At 45.6% G+C, this 25,154-nt stretch overlaps 1 protein-coding gene across 5 annotated transcripts in view; it reads left to right on the top strand.

Annotated features, from left to right (window-relative positions):
- The window catches only part of ZBTB7C (zinc finger and BTB domain containing 7C), a 281,395-nt gene that overhangs the window by 178,914 nt on the left and 77,327 nt on the right, over positions 1-25,154 (top strand). The window contains exon 1 of one of the 5 annotated variants that reach the window (XM_056543773.1): positions 20,610-20,640. The exons of the other annotated variants lie outside the window; for them this stretch is intronic. The gene's annotated coding sequence lies outside the window, so the exon portion shown is untranslated. Of the gene's footprint in view, positions 1-20,609; positions 20,641-25,154 lie in introns of those variants that run through there. 5 annotated transcript variants of the gene reach the window in all.

Below are 25,154 nucleotides of genomic sequence, written 5' to 3'. Positions count from 1 at the left end.
CATTCCCTACAATTTTTTTCCCACAGTATTCCACAGTAAGGTTTCCCTACATTTTGCACTTTTCCCTACATTTTGTTTTTTTTTACACATGCTCTGATCTGTGGGGGTTTCCTCAGCTCAAATCCACTAAATTTTCTGTGGAAACCTTAGTAAATGTTACGCCGAGCGCTCCGGGTCCCCGCTCCTCCCCGGAGCGCTCGCTTCACTCCCTCCGCTGCAGCGCTCCGGTCACGTCCTCTGACCCGGGGCGCTGCGATCCCGCTGCCAGCCGGGATGCGATTCGCGATGCGGGTAGCGCCCGCTCGCGATGCGCACCCCGGCTCCCCTACCTGACTCGCTCCCCGTCTGTTCTGTCCCGGCGCGCGCGGCCCCGCTCCCTAGGGCGCGCGCGCGCCGGGTCTCTGCGATTTAAAGGGCCACTGCGCCGCTGATTGGCGCAGTGGTTCCAATTAGGGTTTTCACCTGTGCACTTCCCTATATTACCTCACTTCCCTTGCACTCCCTTGCCGGATCTTGTTGCCTTAGTGCCAGTGAAAGCGTTCCTTGTGTGTTCCTTGCCTGTGTTTCCAGACCTTCTGCCGTTGCCCCTGACTACGATCCTTGCTGCCTGCCCCGACCTTCTGCTACGTCCGACCTTGCTTCTGCCTACTCCCTTGTACCGCGCCTATCTTCAGCAGCCAGAGAGGTGAGCCGTTGCTAGTGGATACGACCTGGTCACTACCGCCGCAGCAAGACCATCCCGCTTTGCGGCGGGCTCTGGTGAAAACCAGTAGTGGCTTAGAACCGGTCCACTAGCACGGTCCACGCCAATCCCTCTCTGGCACAGAGGGTCCACTACCTGCCAGCCGGCATCGTGACAGTAGATCCGGCCATGGATCCCGCTGAAGTTCCTCTGCCAGTTGTCGCTGACCTCACCACGGTGGTCGCCCAGCAGTCACAACAGATAGCGCAACAAGGCCAACAGCTGTCTCAACTGACCGTTATGCTACAACAGTTGCTACCACAGCTTCAGCAGTCATCTCCTCCGCCAGCTCCTGCACCTCCTCCGCAGCGAGTGGCCGCTCCTGGGATACGCTTATCCTTGCCGGATAAATTTGATGGGGACTCTAAGTTTTGCCGTGGCTTTCTTTCCCAATGTTCCCTGCATCTGGAGATGATGTCGGACCTGTTTCCCACTGAAAGGTCTAAGGTGGCTTTCGTAGTCAGTCTTCTGTCCGGAAAAGCCCTGTCATGGGCCACACCGCTCTGGGACCGCAATGACCCCGTCACTGCCTCTGTACACTCCTTCTTCTCGGAAATCCGAAGTGTCTTTTAGGAACCTGCCCGAGCCTCTTCTGCTGAGACTGCCCTGTTGAACCTGGTCCAGGGTAATTCTTCCGTTGGCGAGTATGCCGTACAATTCCGTACACTTGCTTCAGAATTGTCCTGGAATAATGAGGCCCTCTGCGCGACCTTCAAAAAAGGCCTATCCAGCAACATTAAAGATGTTCTGGCCGCACGAGAAATTCCTGCTAATCTACATGAAGTTATTCACCTAGCCACTCGCATTGACATGCGTTTTTCTGAAAGGCGTCAGGAACTCCGCCAAGATATGGACTCTGTTCGCACGAGGCGTTTCGTCTCCTCGGCTCCTCTCTCCTCTGGTCCCCTGCAATCTGTTCCTGTGCCTCCCGCCGTGGAGGCTATGCAGGTCGACCGGTCTCGCCTGACACCTCAAGAGAGGACACGACGCCGTATGGAGAACCTCTGCCTGTACTGTGCTAGTACCGAACACTTCCTGAGGGATTGTCCTATCCGTCCTCCCCGCCTGGAAAGACGTACGCTGACTCCGCACAAAGGTGAGACAGTCCTTGATGTCTACTCTGCTTCTCCACGTCTTACTGTGCCTGTGCGGATGTCTGCCTCTGCCTTCTCCTTCCCTACAGTAGCCTTCTTGGACTCTGGATCTGCAGGAAATTTTATTTTGGCCTCTCTCGTCAACAGGTTCAACATCCCGGTGACCAGTCTCGCCAGACCCCTCTACATCAATTGTGTAAATAATGAAAGATTGGACTGTACCATACGTTTCCGCACGGAGCCCCTTGTTATGAGCATCGGATCTCATCATGAGAGGATTGAACTTTTGGTCCTCCCCAATTGCACCTCGGAGATTCTCCTTGGACTTCCCTGGCTTCAACTTCATTCCCCAACCCTGGATTGGTCCACTGGGGAGATCAAGAGTTGGGGGTCCTCTTGTTCCAAGAACTGTCTAAAACCGGTTCCCAGTAACCCTTGCCGTAACTCTGTGGTTCCTCCAGTAACCGGTCTCCCTAAGGCCTATATGGACTTCGCGGATGTTTTCTGCAAAAAACAAGCTGAGACTCTACCTCCTCACAGGCCTTATGATTGCCCTATCGACCTCCTCCCGGGTACTACTCCACCCCGGGGCAGAATTTATCCTCTCTCTGCCCCAGAGACTCTTGCCATGTCCGAATACGTCCAGGAGAATCTAAAAAAGGGCTTTATCCGTAAATCCTCCTCTCCTGCCGGAGCCGGATTTTTCTCTGTGTCCAAAAAAGATGGCTCCCTACGTCCTTGCATTGACTACCGCGGTCTTAATAAAATCACGGTTAAGAACCGCTACCCCTTACCCCTCATCTCTGAACTCTTTGATCGCCTCCAAGGTGCCCACATCTTCACTAAATTGGACTTAAGAGGCGCCTATAACCTCATCCGCATCAGAGAGGGGGACGAGTGGAAAACGGCATTTAACACCAGAGATGGACACTTTGAGTATCTGGTCATGCCCTTTGGACTGTGCAATGCCCCTGCCGTCTTCCAAGACTTTGTCAATGAAATTTTTCGTGATCTGTTATACTCCTGTGTTGTTGTATATCTGGACGATATCCTAATTTTTTCTGCCAATCTAGAAGAACACCGCCAGCATGTCCGTATGGTTCTTCAGAGACTTCGTGACAACCAACTCTATGCCAAAATTGAGAAATGTCTGTTTGAATGCCAATCTCTTCCTTTTCTAGGATATTTGGTCTCTGGCCAGGGACTACAGATGGATCCAGACAAACTCTCTGCCGTCTTAGATTGGCCACGCCCCTCCGGACTCCGTGCTATCCAACGCTTTTTGGGGTTCGCCAATTATTACAGGCAATTTATTCCACATTTTTCTACCATTGTGGCTCCTATCGTGGCTTTAACCAAAAAAAATGCTGATCCCAAGTCCTGGCCTCCTCAAGCAGAAGACTCCTTTAAACGACTCAAGTCTGCCTTTTCTTCGGCTCCCGTGCTCTCCAGACCTGACCCTTCCAAACCCTTCCTATTGGAGGTTGATGCCTCCTCAGTGGGAGCTGGAGCTGTTCTTCTACAAAAAAATTCTTCCGGGCATGCTGTCACTTGTGGTTTTTTCTCTAGGACCTTCTCTCCAGCGGAGAGGAACTACTCCATCGGGGATCGAGAGCTTCTAGCCATCAAATTAGCACTTGAGGAATGGAGGCATCTGCTGGAGGGATCAAGATTTCCTGTTATTATCTACACCGACCACAAGAACCTCTCCTACCTCCAGTCTGCCCAACGGCTGAATCCTCGCCAGGCCCGGTGGTCTCTGTTCTTTGCCCGATTTAATTTTGAGATTCACTTTCGTCCTGCCGATAAGAACATTAGGGCCGATGCTCTCTCTCGTTCCTCGGATGCCTCAGAAGTTGATCTCCCTCCGCAACACATCATTCCACCTGACTGCCTGATCTCCACTTCTCCTGCCTCCATCAGGCAGACTCCTCCAGGAAAGACCTTTGTTTCTCCACGCCAACGCCTCGGAATCCTCAAATGGGGTCACTCCTCCCATCTCGCAGGTCATGCGGGCATCAAGAAATCTGTGCAACTCATCTCCCGCTTCTATTGGTGGCCGACTCTGGAGACGGATGTTGGGGACTTTGTGCGAGCCTGCACTATCTGTGCCCGGGATAAGACTCCTCGCCAGAAGCCCGCTGGTTTTCTTCATCCTCTGCCGTTCCCCGAACAGCCTTGGTCTCTGATTGGTATGGATTTTATTACTGATTTACCCCCTTCCCGTGGCAACACCGTTATTTGGGTGGTCGTTGATCGATTCTCCAAAATGGCACATTTCATCCCTCTTCCTGGTCTTCCTTCTGCGCCTCAGTTGGCTAAACAATTTTTTGTACACATTTTTCGTCTTCACGGGTTGCCTACGCAGATTGTCTCGGATAGAGGGGTCCAATTCGTGTCTAAATTCTGGAGGGCTCTCTGTAAACAACTCAAGATTAAATTAAATTTTTCCTCTGCATATCATCCCCAGTCCAATGGACAAGTAGAAAGAATTAACCAGATCCTGGGTGATTATTTGCGACATTTTGTTTCCTCCCGCCAGGATGACTGGGCAGATCTCCTTCCATGGGCCGAATTCTCGTATAACTTCAGGGTCTCTGAATCTTCCTCCAAATCCCCATTTTTCGTGGTGTACGGCCGTCACCCTCTTCCCCCCCTCCCTACCCCCTTGCCCTCTGGTCTGCCCGCTGTGGATGAAATTTCTCGTGACCTTTCCATTATATGGAGAGAGACCCAAAATTCTCTCTTACAGGCTTCTTCACGCATGAAGAGGTTCGCGGATAAGAAAAGAAGAGCTCCCCCCGTTTTTTCCCCTGGAGACAAGGTATGGCTCTCCGCTAAATATGTCCGCTTCCGTGTCCCTAGCTACAAGTTGGGACCACGCTATCTTGGTCCTTTCAAAATTTTGTGTCAAATTAATCCTGTCTCTTATAAACTTCTTCTTCCTCCTTCTCTTCGTATCCCTAATGCCTTTCACGTCTCTCTTCTCAAACCACTCATCCTCAACCGTTTTTCTCCCAAATCTGTTCCTCCCACTCCTGTTTCCGGCTCCTCGGACGTCTTCTCGGTCAAGGAAATTTTGGCTGCCAAAAAGGTCAGAGGGAAAAATTTTTTTTTAGTAGACTGGGAGGGTTGTGGTCCTGAAGAGAGATCCTGGGAACCTGAGGACAACATCCTTGACAAAAGTCTGCTCCTCAGGTTCTCAGGCTCCAAGAAGAGGGGGAGACCCAAGGGGGGGGGTACTGTTACGCCGAGCGCTCCGGGTCCCCGCTCCTCCCCGGAGCGCTCGCTTCACTCCCTCCGCTGCAGCGCTCCGGTCACGTCCTCTGACCCGGGGCGCTGCGATCCCGCTGCCAGCCGGGATGCGATTCGCGATGCGGGTAGCGCCCGCTCGCGATGCGCACCCCGGCTCCCCTACCTGACTCGCTCCCCGTCTGTTCTGTCCCGGCGCGCGCGGCCCCGCTCCCTAGGGCGCGCGCGCCGGGTCTCTGCGATTTAAAGGGCCACTGCGCCGCTGATTGGCGCAGTGGTTCCAATTAGGGTTTTCACCTGTGCACTTCCCTATATTACCTCACTTCCCTTGCACTCCCTTGCCGGATCTTGTTGCCTTAGTGCCAGTGAAAGCGTTCCTTGTGTGTTCCTTGCCTGTGTTTCCAGACCTTCTGCCGTTGCCCCTGACTACGATCCTTGCTGCCTGCCCCGACCTTCTGCTACGTCCGACCTTGCTTCTGCCTACTCCCTTGTACCGCGCCTATCTTCAGCAGCCAGAGAGGTGAGCCGTTGCTAGTGGATACGACCTGGTCACTACCGCCGCAGCAAGACCATCCCGCTTTGCGGCGGGCTCTGGTGAAAACCAGTAGTGGCTTAGAACCGGTCCACTAGCACGGTCCACGCCAATCCCTCTCTGGCACAGAGGGTCCACTACCTGCCAGCCGGCATCGTGACAGTAAATATGTTGGGTTTTTGTGAAAATGTCGGGGACATGCCCCTTTTTGATGACCACGTCCCCTTTTCCTGATGACCACGCCCCTTTTTCAGGATTTCTCAGTAAAATGAAGAGTTAGTCAGGGTTTTCTGAATTCTGGTGCAAATTCTGACACAGACAGAATTTCTGGCGCAATGCGCCAGTATCTGGTGCACAACCCGACAAAACATGTCGGGTTTGCAATAGTAAATGATGGCCATTGTACGCAGGTGGGAGATTTGGAAACAGGACTCGGCTTCCAGCTGACTGTCAATCAAGCAGTGATGGGAGGGGAAGTGAGGAGGCATTCAAGCAATCAGCACTTTACCAGAGAATAAAAGCATTTTTCTATGTTAAGGAAATACAGACAAATATATGCAAGGTACTATGTATCTCCTTGTCCTAATGTGGAGAGCTGGGGTTAATGACATGTTGGTTGTTACGCCGAGCGCTCCAGGTCCCTGCTCCTCCCCGGAGCGCTCGCGGCGTTCTCCTCTCTGCAGCGCCCCGGTCAGACCCGCTGACCGGGAGCGTTGCACTGACATTCACGAAGGGGATGCGATTCGCATAGCGGGACGCGCCCGCTCGCGAATCGCATCCCAAGCCACTTACCCGTCCCGGTCCCCGGCTGTCACGTTCTGGCGCGCGTGGCTCCACTCTCTAGGGCGCGCGCGCGCCAGCTCTCTAAGATTTAATGGGCCAGTGCACCAATGATTGGTGCCTGGACCAATCTGTCTAATTAGCCTCCACCTGCTCCCTGCTCATATAACCTCACTTCCCCTTCACTTCCTGGCCGGATCTTGTTGCCTTGTGCCAGAGAAAGCGTTTAGTGTATGTCCATAGCCTGTGTTCCAGACCTTCTGCTGTTGCCCCTGACTACGACCCTTGCTGCCTGCCCTGACCTTCTGCTATGTCCGACCTTGCTCTTGCCTTGTCCTTTTGTACCGCGCCTGTCTCAGCAGTCAGAGAGGTTGAGCCGTTACCGGTGGATACAACCTGGTTGCTACCACCTCAGCAAGACCATCCCGCTTTGCGGCGGGCTCTGGTGAATACCAGTAGCAACTTAGAACCGGTCCACCGGTACGGTCCACATCAATCCCTCTCTGACACAGAGGATCCACCTCCAGCCTGCCGAATCCTAACATTGGTGTACTGTGGGGTGATGTGACCAGGGTAAATGTTTGCAGGTGCCAAGCATCGGGTAAGGAATACCATAAATGCAAGGTTAGGGAAACCACTTTGGAACTTTACTTCAGAAATCGCAGACAGGTGAAATAACAAGTACAGTTCAGTTTTAGTGAGAACTGTAACGGGGTACCAGCGTGGACTTGTGTGGACCGTAGCTGCCAAATGTGTCCCCTCACATTATCCTTTGGTTGGTATGGGGCTCGTCAGCTCTCTTGGCACTTCTCCCCAAAGCTGATTTACCTGAACTTGACCATGGACAGACTTGACTAATGGACTACTTGACCGGCGTAATCTGTGTATGGGCAGACAACCACTCTGGAAAAAGGTAGACTAAGAAGAAAGAAATGAAACCTGTCTCCTTTAGAGGTATGGGGCAGGTATACTACTGAAATTTTTCACATAGCAATGACTGAGCTCACACTACTCACTAACTAGCCCTATCTATACAGACCCGGAGGAGCAGGGCAGGAGGCCCCGATTGGTCAAAGTACACATGTGACTCCATATGCATCCTCCCACACAGTTACAGTTAACATTTTCATGGCAGAGAAAGTATAAAGACACTAAATAAATGGCAATACATTTAAATATAATATAAAACACTAGACATTTAACCTTGGAACTGTGGGCCGGAGCAGACACATTAAAGTGACATCCACCTGACAGCGCAGATAGACAGGTGTGCTCCGCACCAGGACACCACACTGAACAGCTATCTAACAGGGTCAGCAGTTTAGAATGTGAATTGCAGCTGACAGATTTCCTTTAAAGAAGGAATGGAGATCCATTTTGGTCGCTGATCAGCACAGGGGTACAGCATTATAAAAACGTGGTTGTTGTCTTTTTATTTTTGCTGCTAAACCCTGCTCACTTTAATAGGGCCAAACTGCAATTTCATACACAACCTGTCTGGTGTTATGTTTACAATAAAAGAGTCACGTTTTTTTAATCCTCTACAATCTATTATTGTTTGCCTATCTTAAGAATAGCCTATGAAGTGTATAAGGCTTGACAACCTTTTTAAAGTGTTTCTGTTATTATAAAAAATCTTTTGGTGTTTTTTTTTTATAGAACTGTTACGTTTTTATCGGTTGGAGTCTTCAGACTCCAACTAACCATTAAAATGAGCAAGGAGACGTGTCCGCTTAACGCATTTTCTCCTGTCTCTGTGTCGAGTGACCAGAACAGACTCATAGGGGGAGATTTATCAAAGGATTTAGACTGATTTTTCCTGTCTAAATTTGTCGCACAGAAAGTCGCAGTCTAAATATGTGCGACTTTTCTGCAACTTTTGTTGTAGAGGATTTTTAGAACATGATGCATGCAAGTCTATTTTAGACAGAAATGCATTGGAAAATGCATTGGTGCTGAATTTATCAAGTGCGACTTTTGTGCGACAAGTCGCATGTGCCCAAAATACGCTGAAATGTCAGACCATGCTGGAGCAGGTCTAAATGCAGTTTAAGCTGTAGATCCTGAAGTCTGTGCACAGAATTTATCAAGGGCTGTGAGACCTTTGATAAATTAGGAGCACAATAGACAGGAGACTACCACACACACTGGTCTATAAGCATACCCAGAATAGACTAGATTAGTAAATGTCCCCCATAATGTAAGTGTCACGTAGGGATAGGAAGCAGTGCCCCCAACTGGCTAACAGTCTTCACACTGGACCACATTCAGGAGCATCAGACTAGTCAAACAAACCAAGTCAGTAACCTACTGGAAGATAAGGTCACAGAGGCAAAGATACAGATAGGACAAGCTATGTCAAAAATAGAGAGCAGCATGGTACAAAATCAGAAGGCAATTGCAACATCGGAAAACAGGCAGAAGGTTGTGTCAAAGGAGGTCAGAAGATTAGTCGGGCATAGGGAACATATATGCTGGGGAAGGGATAAATCACTGGCGTCTGACTGCAGCAGAAGCTGCCCAGTTTATATATCCTGACCTCAGAAAGTGTGAGCACTGGCGTTGCAGCTGATTTAACTTTCACCTTACAATAAGTATTCAGGGCTGACAGTATCTGTCAGAGCTGGTCGTAATGACAGTAAGTTGGTCAGTCAGAACACTTTTCAAATGTCCATAGGACATGTTCGAAAATGTTTTAATGACAGGTAAACTTAAAGTGTAGCTCCCACCAAGTAATATATAATCTAATATGTCCCTACCTATTAGTAATCTAGCCCTAACCCCCTACCTGGCTTTAAAAAAAAATGTAATCGCTTTAATAGAGCAGATTTAGTGTATCTAAATCTGCTCTATAAAGCTGGGCAGGAAGCAGCGCTTCCCAGCAGGCACGACGTCACTGATGCCTTGCTGGGCGCTTGCTTCCGCCCTCAGATCGTCTATGCAGCGCTCCTGTCGGGAGCGCGCATAGATGATCTGCCAATAGCACGGCAGGCAGCTCCGGGGTCTCCTCCTCCCTGTTTACCTGTGCTATCCAGGGAGGAGGAGTAGAGGAGCATCGCCGGCCTGCCGTGCATGATATTACAGCCGAGACCCGGCTAATATAAGACCTCAGATCAGACTTACCCATCCGGAGGATCAGCGCAGCAATGAGTGCGCGCGCTGCCTCCGTACAGGGTAACGGGGGCGGGTGGGCGGGGCCGCGTGCAAGGCCAGTGGAGCTGGCCAATGCGCGCAGCCCCAGCTATCAGCATGCTCGCTCTTGCCTGTTTGATTGACAGGCGGGAGCGAGCACAGCAGTGCCTGAATTTCGACTCATTGCCAGGCTGAAATGAGTCGAAATTCAGTGGTGACGTCACTGCTGAATGCATTCGGCCACTAGGAGGGCGACCCCTAGTGGACGAATTTAAAAGTGATTTTAAACTTGTTTAAAATCACTTTTTTAAATTAAAGTATATTAGAGATATGTTGTAGTACTTAAGTACTACAACATATCAATTTTTTTACTTCATGACAGTGCCCATTTAAAGTGGAGAATACAATGAACATGTACGATGGGATGGAGCCTCTGCAATCATGATAATTTGTACTAGATATGAATCTTAGCACTTCTACACCTGACAAACTAAAATCTGCTGTATTAATTGCATAGTGTACTACATAGGGTGTTATTGAGAATTTCTTTAGAGTTGGGGTGTTTAACAACGGTTGTAAGCCTGAAGGATGCATACCTTGTGAAAATTAGACATTCTTTGATGAGTCAGATACATGACGGTTTATCATAGCCTTACAGGACACTGAATGATGACAGCTACTGTATTCAATAGAAAATAATTGTCTGACATGAGGATTAACATGTTTACTCCCACAAAACCTGAGGATGAGCAGGTGGAGCGCCTCATCACAATAACATTGGATCGTTCAAAATACATATGTAGGTGGAGCTGTGAATATCATAAACAATAGTCAATCACTAGGTGATCAACAGGATGAATCAGCAATGTGCACAATTACATAAAATACACCTCCAAGAAAGCATGGACATGAACTTATTTACGTTCTACAGTGGGGATCAAAAGTTTGGGCACGCCAGGTAAAAATTTGTATTAATGTGAATAAAGAAGCAAAGGAAAGATGGAAAAATCTCTAAAAGGCATCAAATGACAGATTAGACATTCTTATATGTCAACAAAAGTTAGATTTTATTTCCATCTTTTACACTTTTAAAATAACAGAAAACAAAAAAATGGTGTCTGCAAAGGTTTTGGCACCTTGCAGAGTTAATATGTTGTACTGCCCCCTTTGGCAAGTATCATAGCTTGCAAATGCTTTTTGTAGCCAGCCAAGAGTCTTTCAATTCTTGTTTGAGGTATCTTTGCCCATTCTTCCTTACAAAAGTCTTCCAGTTCTTTTGAGATTTCTGGGCTGTCTGTCACGCACTGCTCTTTTAAGGTCTATCCATAGATTTTCAATTATGTTGAGTTCAGGAGATTGTGAAGGCCATGGCAAAACCTTCAGTTTACGCCTCTTGATGTAATCCCCTGTGGATTTCGAGTTGTGTTTAGGATCATTATCCATTTGTAGAAGCCATCCTCTCTTTAACTTCAGCTTTTTCACAGATGGCATCAAGTTAGCATTCAAAATTTGCTGACATTTTATTAAATTCATTTTTCCTTCTACTCGTGAGATGCTCCCTGTGCCACTGGCTGCAATACAATCCCAAAGCATAATTGATCCACCCCCATGCTTAACAGTTGGACAGAGGTTCTTTTCATTAAATTCTGTTCCCCTTCTTCTCCAAATGTACCTTTGCTCATTCCGGCCAAAAAGTTCAATATTTACCTCATCTGTCCACAGAACTTGTTTCCAAAATGCATCAGACTTGTCTATATGTTCATTTGCAAAGTTCAAACGCTTATTTTTGTGGTGAGGACATAGAAGAGGTTTTCTGCTGATGACTCTTCCATCAAGACCATATTTGTACAAGTATCTCTTTATAGTGGAATAGTGTACCACAACTCCAGTGTCTGCCAGATCTTTCTGGAGGGATTGTGCTGTCAAACGTTGGTTTTGATTTGTTTTTCTCACAATCCTGCGAGCTGTTCTGTCTGATATTTTTCTTGGTCTTCCAGATCTTGCTTTAACTTCCACTGTTCCTGATGACTGCCATTTCTTAATTACATTCCGAACAAAGGATATTGACATCTGAAAACATTTTGCTATCTTCTTATCACCTTCTCCAGCTTTGTGAGCGTCAACTATTTTCAGTTTCAGATTTCTAGACAACTGTTTAGAAGAACCCATGGTGCTGATTGTTGGGGCAAGGTCAGATGAGTCTGGGCATTTAAAACTTTTGAGATTGACATCACCTTGTCTTCCCAGATGATGATTGAGAACAATCCATGACACTGGCAGGTCTCAGCTTTGCAAAGGGGGCAGAGCATGCTATAAGTTCTGCAGGGTGCCCAAACTTTTGCAGATGCCATTTTTTTTGTTTTCTGTAATTTTGAAAGTGTAAATGATGGAAATAAAATCTAACTTTTGTTGACATATTATAAGAATGTCTAATCTGTAATTTGATGCCTTTTGGAGATTTTTCCATCTTTCCTTGGCTTCTTTATGCACGTTAATACAATTTTTTACCTAGGGTGCCCAAACTTTTGATCTCCACTGTACTCATCTCCTGCTTGACAGAAATTAGTCCTCACAAACTCACATCTCAACCTCATATCCCGCCTTTATATCATGACCTCATATGCTGTCCTCATATCTCCACCCCATATTCCAGCCTTATTTCCTGACCTCATATACCATTCTCCTATGTCATCCTCATATTGTAATGTCCCAGAGAGGAGTAACCTGTTGCTACTTTGAACACTGTTAGGGTGGCTGTAGTCACTTATAGGTTTGCTGCTCTGTCTAAAGTCTGTCTCCTAAAGGCTGTAGCCTATTACATTAAAATTTTAATGCATGCACTGAGCCTTGGATAGAGTCCAAGGGGTTAACAATTTCTACCCAAAAGTCTACTGCTCTGTAAGAGCATTGGTAATATATCACATGTCTACCCCCTTATCCAATTAGTGCGAAGGACTATCCATCTCCCCCCTATTCCCAGCTCTCTCAACTCCAGTGGGAGTTTGCCTACCATACCAGCACTGTAAGGCTATGTTCACATGTCCACGCATAAGTCTGCAGGAATATTCCATACAGACATTCTGCTGCAGTAATCCCATTGAATTCAATGGGATTCTGCTGCACTGTGAACATGGAGGAATTTCAGAGGCAAAGGCTGTGTGAACCCAGCATTACAGTAAAGTGTGTCTGCCAAGCGTGTTCCACTACAGAGGTACTACATGAGGTAGCATTCAGGAGAAAGACTTATTCAAAGGGCCTGATTACAAAAGAAGAACTAGGGGTCCTCATATCCCATCCTTATATGCCATGTTCATATCCCGTCCTCGTATTTCATCTTCATATCCCATACTCATATCCTGTCCTCTTATCCTGTCCTTATATGCCATCCTCATATCCAGTCCTCGTATCCCATCCCCATTTACGGTCCTCATATCCCAACCTCATATCCCATTCTGATATGTCATCCTCATATCCCGACCTCATATCCTATCCCCCCTTAACTAACTATTCTCTGCACCTGCCTGCTGGACAGTTAAATTATACTTTACCATCCCATTGGTTCGGAGGCAGTATGTTTGAAATTCCTGAGTAATCTATGCAGCCCGAGAGTAATGTGATCAGGGGATTTACCAGAAGTCTTCAGACAAAAATGAAAAAAAAAATGATCGCTTAAAGGGGTGGGTTCGGGTTGATTTGACCCTACTATATTTTTAGTTGACATATAAGTTACATGTATGTTTCATCAAAATATCTCAACCATTTGGAAGTTTTGCTAGAACATACATATGTTGAGTTTTTTCTTTATAGATAAGTTTACAAGTACATACTTTACCGCTTATGGATGCAGCCATCCCCAAAAAAGCACTACACCTGTCCTCAGGTAGGTTGCGGTATTACAACTCTAGAGCATTCACTTCAATGAACAATACTGCACACATATTAGGACAGGTGTGGCGCTGTTTTTGGAAGAAAGCATTTGAAAGCACAGGGACTTATTATTTTTTTTTTATCTCACTTTATGTGGTAATCGCTTTGTGATACTCTTTCTTATCCAAATGATTGGAAGATTGTGCTTTAATGACATATTGTAATTTATGATAGTGGTGAATTTTGGTCGATGAAAAATGTGAAAGATTAGCATTTTTTCTAAATTTGGAATTCTCTGCTTGTAATCTTGAACTTTTAAAGCTATGAATTTATATGTACAATATGCCTCCTTTACGTTGGCATCATTTGATAAACATCATTTTACTTTTTTTTATTTTTTAGAATGATAGAGGCTTAGAAGTTTACCAGTAATTTTCCAAATTTTCAATAAAATTTCTAAATTGGATTTTTCATTTTAGGGCCCAGTTAATTTCTGAAGTAGATTTGAGGCACCCCTGAAAGTATTCAAAATAACATTATCAATTTTATTTTTGCAGATATTTTGGTTTGATCTATTTTTTTCTGTACCACAGCAGGTGCTGACAGAGAAATGCGCATTTGAGCCCTATGCGTACCATTCTGGGATACCAAATATGTAAAAAAAAAGAAAAAACAAACACACCATGTATAATCAGGGAAAGAGGAATTGGGTGGGGGTTTTTTTTGTTTTTTTTTTAAATTATTGTGGCTTTTTATTTTTATTTAATTTTTTTTAAAGAATAAACGATTGGTACTGCAGTGCAGTATGCCTGTTAGTGCTTTAGGCAGAGTCTGGTTGTCTTCCATGCCATGGCTACTATCGGCACCCCACGATCGTTACTGTGGTATCCCGGTACCGTATAGTATACTGTACCTTGTATGGTGGTCCCCAAACCAGAGTTACTTCATTACAGTAGCATCCTCCAGGTGGGATAGCCCCTAGTCACCTCTTCCTTCTTTAATTTTATGATGTTTACATGTATATGTAATTATATATTCAATGTTGTATATAGTGTCGCAGGACCTTAGGTCACATGACTAATGTTAATTCTAGTAAGGTATGTTGAAGGACCTTCCTAGGTCACGTGGGTGGTCACATGTTTAGACCATAATTCCTTTTACATTGAATGATAGATGGTATGGACCAATGAGCTCTAGGCCAGCCCCTGCCCATATAAGGGAGCTGCCAGCCAATCCTCGCTCTCTTGTTCCTGCACTGCAAAGCAAGCAGCATATGTCTTGGGTTCCAGACTAGCAGAGAGTTGATCCGTGCAACTTACAAAGACAAGACCAGGCCGAAGCAACTCCCCGCTAAAGTCTGTGTGACTGCTGGACCTAAACTCAATCCCCTAAATCCAGCGGAACAGCGCATATAAATCTCCTGAGCTTAGAACTCACAAGGTCCCAACCAACTGTCAGGATCCTCATAGACTCTGAATGTACAAAGACTGTTCCTGTTTGTTTCTGCATAAAACCTGCAGGAAAAGTTTCGACAGTTTTCTGAAACCTCCAGTTGTGGACATTAATTTATTATTCCTCCCTATCGCTCTTAGGACGGGTGGCGATAGGACAAGTATATACAGAGGAGCCCACACCCTGGCGTCACGACAGTTAAGGGTTAAACAAGCACCCTTTAGTTACCGCACAGCTACACCCCATATACCCTTTACCCCCAAGCTACCACATTACATAGGGGACCGACAGAGAACAGAAGAAACCCCTCCCTCTGTAACCCTGCTTGATGCTGCAGACGCACTGACCACAACATCTAATGGGTTGCAGTTGCACTCCTAAGCCAGTGTCATCCCATGGCATAATTGTACGCCAATTTGAGGGAACGGCCCACTAAAATGGATGTACAGCTACGCTCATTTGTGCAAGGGTGTTAAAGGAGTTGTTCACAGGACAGGTCATTAATGTCTGATTGGTGGTAGTCCAAATATCGGGGGACTCCTACCGATTATGAGATACCTTGTCCCCTAAGTGAATGGATTGGCAATGTTGCTTGACTGCCCCCTTGTTCAGTGTCTGGAAACCCCATAGCACGTAAATGGAGTGACAGCCAAGCATGCACACTGCTTCACCTGAGGACAAGGACATCCCCTGTTCCTGTAATTGTCAGGGATGCTAGCAGCTCTATTCTGTGGATAGGTGATAAGTTTAATTTATGATACAATTCCTTTAAGCTAAGAAACTAGTAATTATGGGAAGTATATAGATGACTGATGCCATGGAAGAAGGCAGAAGTAGATTACATTCTATTCAGTCCAAGGCAGCAAAATGGAATTTATTTTACCTAAAGAGGTAAAATCTCTGCTTGTTAGTCATAGGATAGGGGATAACAAGCTGATTCCTTTGGCCCCTACTGATCCCAAGAACAAGGACAAAATAGTCCCCAATATGAATGGAAAGCACCTCTGTGCCCAGCCAGCACTCCATTTATTATTTTGGGGGCTGCTGAAAATTTCCGAGTGATGAACTTGGCGACTCCATAGAGTGATGAAATGTTCCACAATCCTATAGAGTGATGAATTGCCCGATGACCCTATAGAGAACAAATAAAATGATGCCTATTCATGTGAAGTGCCCTCCATTCATTCAGGGAACCCCAGTAGCATACTGTGCATACTTACATGACACGTGCAAGAAAAGCAAGGCTGACTATTGAAATCACAAACGGACACAATATGGGGTCCCCAGTGGAGGACAAGCTGTATTTAGGCTCAATGTGGCATATTAGGACATTGAAAGAGGTATTTACAAGCTGACAGCATAAAGAGATATAGCTAGAAGATGAATGTATGTATTATAAAGCTGCATTCTCAGGTCACTGTGCTTTATTCCCGTCTTTGGGTCACGTGACTATCTATTAGTCCCCCCCAACCCTTCCCACATGCCTCACAGCTACACAAACACACCCAAAAACAAAATAAACATGCCACACCTAGCGGATAAGGCCAAATCATGTATTTAACCTTCCACCATAAATCACGTCCCATCGACATAGCACACGTGGAAGAAGAATCATGGCCTTAACTCATCTGTGCCAGTGGAGGAGGTCAGTTTGGAGCTCCAGTAGCTGCGGCTTTACCCATGATGACTAGTGTGGATACAATCTTCAGCCTTCTATGAAGATTCAGAGAGGATCCATTATTTATTATTAGTGAAAGGCACATCAATGTATATAGGGCTGACCTATAAAGGGGGTTTCAAGTGCCCCCATATTATAGTTCTATTATATCACACATTTTTAACTGGGTGGTTTAGGGGTTAATTCTTGGTTCTAGAGTGTTTTAATAAATGCCTGACTTCTAGGACCCTTAACTATGGAGAAAACAGGGGACATATGACCCTTGTTCCCTGATTCATGATGGCTGATGTCCACATAGTCAGAGGAGAGGAGGTAAGTGGCCCTTTCTGTAAGCAAGGCATGTCATAAATGTTGAAGATGAGGGTACGATTTTACCATATACAATATGTACAGCATATTGTGGTAAAAGAAGTAGGGCCGTTGCCTTTCCATACATGGTGGGGGCTGGCTGTGTTACACAGCTGATACCCAAAGGTAGGGGCTGGGATCGGAGATAACTACATTCCTTGCTATTTCGCCACCTAGATGTTATTGACTGGATTATCACCTAAGTGTCCCCCATGTAACATGACTGTGAGCTGATATTCAGCAGTGTGCACAGTGCAGTATAATCCTACTGAAAACAATGGAAGGCTGCTGCAAGTGGGATTCCACTCAGAATTTCTCTGGGCAGTTCAGTAGTGTGCCTGAGCCCATTGGGGGAGAAATTCTGTAAGACAATTTTCACACGTGGTAATATGGATACAAGTCCCAGCCCAATTTCGGTTTTAATGACCTGAACTGAAAGCATTATTGTCACTATGATGCTTTCAGTTCAAGTCTCTAGATATGCGATCGGGCTGGGACTTACATCCATAATATGGGGGGAAAATTCTTTATCAAACATGTATGGAAGCAGCTAGGGTACTCCTCCCCTAGACATCTTATCCCCTATCTAAAGGATAGGGGATAAGATGTCTGATCGCGACGGTCCCGCTGCTGGGGATCCCCGCAATCTTGCCTGGGGCACCCCAGACATCCAGTGCTCAGAGTGAACTTCGCTCCGTGCCAGATGACTGGCGATGTGGGGCGAAGGCTAGTGGCATCACGGCCATGCCCCGCTCATGACATCTCGGCCACGCCCCCTCAATGCAAGTCTATGGGTGAGGGCGTGACGGCTGTCACACCCCCGCCCATAGACTTGCATTGAAGGGGCGTTGCCGTGACGTCACAAGACTCACCTGATGCACCTGATGCTTTAAATGAAAGCTGGGTGCAGCAGGGAGATTGCGGGGGTCCTGCCGCTGGGGAACTTCACTCCATGCCGGATGACTGGCGATGCGGGACGAAGGTTTGTGACATCACGGCCATGCCCCGCTCGTGACGGTCACGCCTCTTCAATGCAAGTCTATGGGAGGGGGCATGACGGCCGTCATGCCCCCGCCCATAGACTTGCATTGAGGGAGCATTGCCATCACGTCACAAACCTCCGGCGCTGCACCCAACGATCTAAACAAACGCCGGGTGCAGCGGGAAGATCGCGGAGGTCCCACCGCTGGGGAACTTCGCTGCGTGCTGGATGATTGATGATGCGGGACAGAGGCTCGTGACATTACGGCCACGCCTTCTCCCATAGACTTGCATTGAGCGAGCATTGTCATGACGTCACAAGCCTACGGCGCTGCACCCGACACTCTAAACAAATACCGGGTGCAGCAGGGAGATCAGACATCTTATTCCCTGTCTTCTATTGGATAGGGGATAAAATGGCTAGGGGCAGAGTACCCCTTTAAGTACCGAAGTTGCGTATTTCTGCATAAATTTTCCCCCGTGAGGCTATGTTCACACGGCAATTTTTCATAATTTCCATTTCGCCAGAATCTGAAAACACAGAATTCTACCGAAATTCAAACCCCATTGACTTCAATAGGATTCTGCCACAGAATTCCACAAAATAGAAGACTGGTCTTATTCCATATTTTTGTGGAATGCAGTAAGCGGAATTTCCGCAGCGGAATGCCCACTGCGGAAATGCTGCTGTCTGAATGGGACTGCGGAATCCCATTGAAATCAACAGGCAGTAGATTTCAGCGAAATTTCCAGCCAAATTCTTCTGCCATGTGAACATACGTGAAGGGTCTGTGCACACTACATAATCCTGAGGGCAGATGGCGCTAGGACTGCACAGGCATTGCTGGTCCCCAAAGCCGGCAATGCGTTCAGCTCAATATTCAGTCAAAAGAATGAACATATTCATTCTTTTGGCAACGGAATTCCAATGGCAAATTCTGTAGTGTGCAGAAAGTTTGCAGGAGCAAATCTGCATCAAATTTGTGCAGAATTCATTGCAGATTTGTTGCAAATTTGCCACAGTTTTTTTTTATTTTTTATTTATTTTATTCTGAAAATAAAAAATAACAACGTCATTAGGGAAAATGTATCATTGTTCTTACCTTAATTTTTTCGTAAATGGTATATGGTAAATAGCAAATGTTTGCACAATGGGTGAAAAAAAGTTGCCACATTTATGCGCAAATCATTTAGACCCTTTTTAGCTTTTTGTAGTGGTTGGTGATTTATCAACTAAGACCTTTTTTTAGATTGTTGCAAATTTTTTCCACAAACACTCAAAATTTTACACACTCTCCCACCAGCCCGAATGACACTTCGAAACTTATCTACACCTAAGATACTTTGCTATTCATGGAGAACATGCACCTGTTTGATAAATGTGGAAGCGACTGGTTTAAAGGGGTATTCCAGGGAAAAAACTTTTTTTTATATATCAACTGGCTCCAGAAAGTTAAACAGATTTGTAAATTACTTCTATTAAAAAATCTTAATCCTTTCAGTACTTATGAGCTTCTGAAGTTAAGGTTGTTCTTTTCTGGCTAAGTGCTCTCTGATGACACCTGTCTCAGGAAACGCCCAGTTTAGAAGATGTTTGCTATGGGGGTTTGCTTCAAAACTGGGCATTTCCCGAGACACGTGTCATCAGGGAGCACTTAGCCAGAAAAGAACAACCTTAACTTCAGAAGCTCATAAGTACGGAAAGGATTAAGATTTTTTAATAGAAGTAATTTACTAATCTGTTTAACTTTCTGGAGCCAGTTGATATATTAAAAAAAGTTTTTTTCCTGGAATACCCCTTTAAATATCATTCATTTTGCAGTACGTTCCATATTTTCACCAACAAATTCGTCCGCCATGTATGAACATAGCCTTAAAGGGGTATTCCGGTCAAAGACAACTTATCTCCTATCCAAAGGATAGGGGATAAGATGTCTGATCGCGAGGGACCCCGCCACTGGAACCCCCCGCGATCTCCGTGCAGCACCCGTATTCTATAGCAGGCTGCTGCTCCAGTCTCTGAAACCTCTGTGTTTTCGGGACTGGAGATGTGACATCACGCCATGGCCTCTCGTGACGTCACCCAAGCCCCGTCCATTCATGTCTATGGGAGGGGGTGTGACGGCCGTCACGCCCCCTCCCATAGACATGAATGGGGTGGGCGTGGCGTGACGTCATGAGGGGGCATAGCGTGACGTCCCGTCTCCAGTCCCGGAAACACAGAGGTTTCCGAGACTGGAGCAGCAGCCTTCTATAGAATGCGGGTGCTGCACGGAGATCGCGTGGGGTCCCCAGGGGCGGGGTCCCTCGCGATCAGACATTTTATCACCTATGCTTTATAAAGGAGATAAGATGTCTTTTCCCAGAATACCCCTTTAAGATTTTACTTGGAGAGCAAGAAATTTGAAGTTACGCCCCCGGACAAAAGTTCTTGCAAGTCCTTTTGTATATTTCTACAGTGCAAGAGAATTGGAAGTGTCGCCCAGCTAAAGGATAAGAGCGCTGCCGATGAAAGATGGCACGGTGCATAATCCCACACAGAGCCCGGAGCTTAATTGTACAGGTGGACGGGAAGGGCTCCGCGCCAAATACTTTTGGTTACGAGGGAGTGGTGGGAGTACATTCATGTAACCACTCCTAGGGAAGCAGAGCTCTCTTCATACAAATCAATGACAATTTCCAGTCCCCCCCCCCCCCACCCAAACTACTGATATTTTTTCTAACTTTTGGAACAAATCAGCAGTTCTATAATAGCCGCCTGCTCCGACAGACACAGCGAAAGGTCAGTGCAATGATTTCTTATAGAACCTCGGAGGATTTTATAGTATTATAGGATGCAGCCAGGATCTGGGTTATTTGCAGAAAAGGCATTTCTGGTTATTTTGTGATTAAATGAAATCCCAAGCTGCATGGGAGAACACCAAATATCATTCTGTACAGTGGAAATATATGTGATTTGGGTGATTATGTATGGAGAGTGTCACAGGTTGGATTACCGTATTTTTCGCCCTATAGGACGCACCGGCATATAAGACGCACCCAATTTTAAAGGTGCAAAATCTAGAAAAAAAAGATTCTGAACCGAACAGTGATCTTCAACCTGCGGACCTCCAGATGTTGCAAAACTACAACTCCCAGCATGCCCGGACAGCCGTTGGCTGTCCGGGCATGCTGGGAGTTGTAGTTTTGCAACATCTGGAGGTCCGCAGGTTGAAGACCACTAGTATAGGAGGTAATACTCACGTGTCCCCGCCGCTCCGGACCCGTCACCGCTGCCCTGGATGTCGCTCCATCGCTGTCGCCGCGTCCCCAGGGTGTCCCCGATGCTCCGGACGTCTTCTTCCCCGGGATCCACGCTCTCCGTCGCCGTCATCACGTCGCTATGCACGCCGCTCCTATTGGATGACGGGACGGCATGCGCGACGACGTGATGACGTCGAAGGAGAGCGCCGGCCATGCAGGGGATCCCGGCACGGAGCAGACACCGAGGAGGCAGGTAAGGTCCCTCCCGGTGTCCTGTGAGCTGTTCGGGACGCCGTGATTTCACCGCGGTGGTCCAGAACAGCCCGACTGAGCAGCCGGGTTACTGTCACTTTCGCTTCAGACGCGGCGATTAGCTTTGATCGCCACATCTGAAGGGTTAATACAGGGCATCACCACGATCTGTGATGTCCTGTATTAGCCGCGGGTCCCGGCCGTTGATGGCCACAGGGACCGACCTGATAGGGGTGTATTCGCCGTATAAGACGCATCAACTTTCCCCCCACCCCCAGTTTTGGGGAAGAAAAAGTGCGTCTTATACGGCGAAAAATACGGTATGTTGCATGTGAATTATGCTTTATGGCAGTGTTCTCTGTCAGTTACAGTCTGGGCATGCTGGGAGTTCTAGCTCCAAAAATTGAAGATTATTTCTATATAGGGGAAATGCATGAATTATGTAATTCCTGTATTTAATAGATTAGGGATAATACATAGCCGTGCATAATAATTTATGCATGGAACAGCGCCACACTTGTCCTCAGGATGTGTGTGGTATTTCAGTTTGGCTTCATTCACTTCGATGGAACTGAGCTGCAATACCACATATTACCTGAGGACAGGTATGGTGCTGTTTTTAAAGAATTCAGCTCTGTTTTTGTAATCCAGGAATTTTATTCTGATTTGAAGGGAATAAAAAAAAGACAGGTCATTTCTTAAATAAACAGCACCACCCCTGTCTTCAGGCTGTGTGTGGTATTGCAGCTCAGTTCCATTGAAGTGAATGGAGCCAAGTTGTAATACCACACACAACCTGAGGACAAGTGTGGGGCTGTGTTAAGAAGAAATAAGCTCTGTTTTTTCTATTCCTGGATAACCCCTGTAACCCAGTAATCATGAATTAAAATTTTTTAATAACCAGCATTCTTTTCCTACACAAAATCTATGAAATTATTCAAAACCTCACGAGACCAGGACTGACCAGGGTCCATAGTGAAACATAGAAACCTAGAATGTGTCAGGAAATAAGAACCATTCGGCCCATCTAGTCTGCCCAATATTCTCAATACGTATGAATAGTCTTTGTCCTTATCTTTTATGAAGAATAGCATTATACCTATCCCTATCTTATATGAAGAATAGCCTTATACCTATCCCTTTCTTATATGAAGGATAACCTTATTCCTATCCCTATCTTATATGAAGGATAGCCTTATTCCTATCCCTATCTTATATGAAGGATAGCCTTATACCTATCCCTATCTTATATGAAGGATAGCATTATACCTATCCCTATCTTATATGAAGAATAGCCTTATACCTATCCCTTTCTTATATGAAGGATAACCTTATTCCTATCCCTATCTTATATGAAGGATAGCCTTGTACCTATCCCTATCTTATATGAAGGATAGCCTTATTCCTATCCCTATCTTATATGAAGGATAGCCTTATACCTATCCCTATCTTATATGAAGGATAGCCTTATGCCTATCCCTATCTTATATGAAGGATAGCATTATACCTATCCCTATCTTATATGAAGGATAGTCTTATGCCTATCCCTATCTTATATGAAGCATAGCCTTATGCCTCTCCCTATCTTATATGAAGGATAGCCTTATACCTAACTCTATCTTATATGAAGGATAGCATTATACCTATCCCTATCTTACATGAAGGATAGCCTTATACCTATCCCTATCTTATATGAAGGATAGCATTATACCTATCCCTATCTTATATGAATAATATCATTATGCCAATCCCTATCTTATATGAAGGATAGCCACATACCTATCCCTTTCTTATATGAAGGATAGCATTATACCTATCCCTATCTTATATGAATAATAGCATTATACCTATCCCTATCTTATATGAAGGATAGCCTTATACCTATCCCTTTCTTATATGAAGGATAGCATTATACCTATCCCTATCTTATATGAAGGATAGCATTATACCTATCCCTATCTTATATGAAGGATAGCATTATACCTATCCCTATCTTATATGAAGGATAGCATTATACCTATCCCTATCTTATATGAAGGATAGCCTTATACCTATCCCTATCTTATATGAAGGATAGCCTTATACCTATCTCTATCTTATATGAAGGATAGCCTTATACCTATCTCTATCTTATATGAAGGATAGCCTTATGCCAATCCCTATCTTATATGAAGGATAGCATTATACCTATCCCTATCTTATATGAAGGATAGCATTATACCTATCCCTATCTTATATGAAGGATAGCATTATACCTATCCCTATCTTATATGAAGGATAGCCTTATACCTATCCCTATCTTATATGAAGGATAGCCTTATACCTATCCCTATCTTATATGAAGGATAGCCTTATACCTATCCCTATCTTATATGAAGGATAGCCTTATACCTATCCCTATGTTATATGAAGGATAGCCTTATACCTATTCCTATCTTATATGAAGGATAGCCTTATGCCAATCCCTATCTTATATGAAGGATAGCCTTATACCTATCCCTATCTCATATCCCCTCTGTCTTGTCTTTCTTGTATATATGTTAAGGTCCTTTAATCTTTCCTAGGTAAGTTTTATCCTGCAGTCTTCTCAGATTTAGGCTAGGGATATGTGATGACTTTGGCTACTACACAGGTTGCACAGTCAACGATCACTGTCATGTGCTGTGTATTGCAGCTATTGGAAGAAAACAGGGTCATGTTGCCTCTTGCTGGTTGCAATGCCACTCCATTCAATTTTATTAGGGGCAATACAGCACAGAACAGATCAAAATCTCCATGAAGCCCTAGTCTGAAGGGGGTTCCCACCAATCGAAGTGATGGCAGCACGCTAGTAGGATATCCCATCACTTCCACATTGGAGGGGGTCTAATGGCCAGGATCTTCACAGGGGCTGCAGCACTAGTTTTTTCCCTTTCGCAGCAGTGCTGCCATCTACTTGTTGTGTATGAAACTGCAAGACTGCCTGCGGACCTAAATGATGCTGTGATGCATTTTATGTTGGTATTTTTGGCCTGACCTCAAAGGTTTTGTACCCTAAGACTGGTGCACCCAACCATGCTGTTTTTTTTTTGCACTTCCTTGCAAGGGGCACTATTCTGTCCCATAGAGAAAAAGTGACATTTCACAGGAGTCATGGAAAGGGTGCAATCTTATAGGTCACACTAGATCTTATAGGTCACACTAGATCTTATAGGTCACACTAGATCTTATAGGTCACACTAGATCTTCATAGGGCTCTTTATACATTGTATAATAATAACTTATACTTTTCATTAATAAAAAAAAAAATCTTATCATCCAGGACTTTCCAGGTCCCATTCATGTTGTAATCATTCGTTGTATTCATTTACTGTTTTTTGTTGCATTATATTGAAATACTAGCTGATATATATATATCACCATACAGATATTGTCTTGGGAAAGCAGGGAGAGTACTGCAGTCTCAGGCTACTGCCTGCTATCCAGCTTTTCCCAGCATAGATGTCTGGCAAAGCAGCCTGGAGACTGAGAAAGCTGGGTGGCATGCCTACTGCATACCACCCAGCTTTCCTAGTGTCCTGAAGCACCAGCAGTGATAAGCTCATCCTCCCTTATCTCCAGTGATGCCATGCCCTCTCCCTGCCCCTTTCTGATGTGTTCTCTCTTAGCCTGCCATAAATCCAAAAATCTTTCCTCCCCTGCCCTCACTGTCTCCTTTTCCAGCCCCGAACTAACTATTCTCTGCACCTTCCTATCAGACAATTAAATCATACTTTACCATGACATTGGTCAGACGGCAAAATGTTTAAAACTCCTGGACAA

Source organism: Hyla sarda, chromosome 1, assembly GCF_029499605.1.
Source record: "Hyla sarda isolate aHylSar1 chromosome 1, aHylSar1.hap1, whole genome shotgun sequence".
NCBI classification, from domain to species: Eukaryota; Metazoa; Chordata; class Amphibia; order Anura; family Hylidae; genus Hyla; species Hyla sarda.
This window is presented reverse-complemented; position numbering and strand designations above follow the sequence as displayed.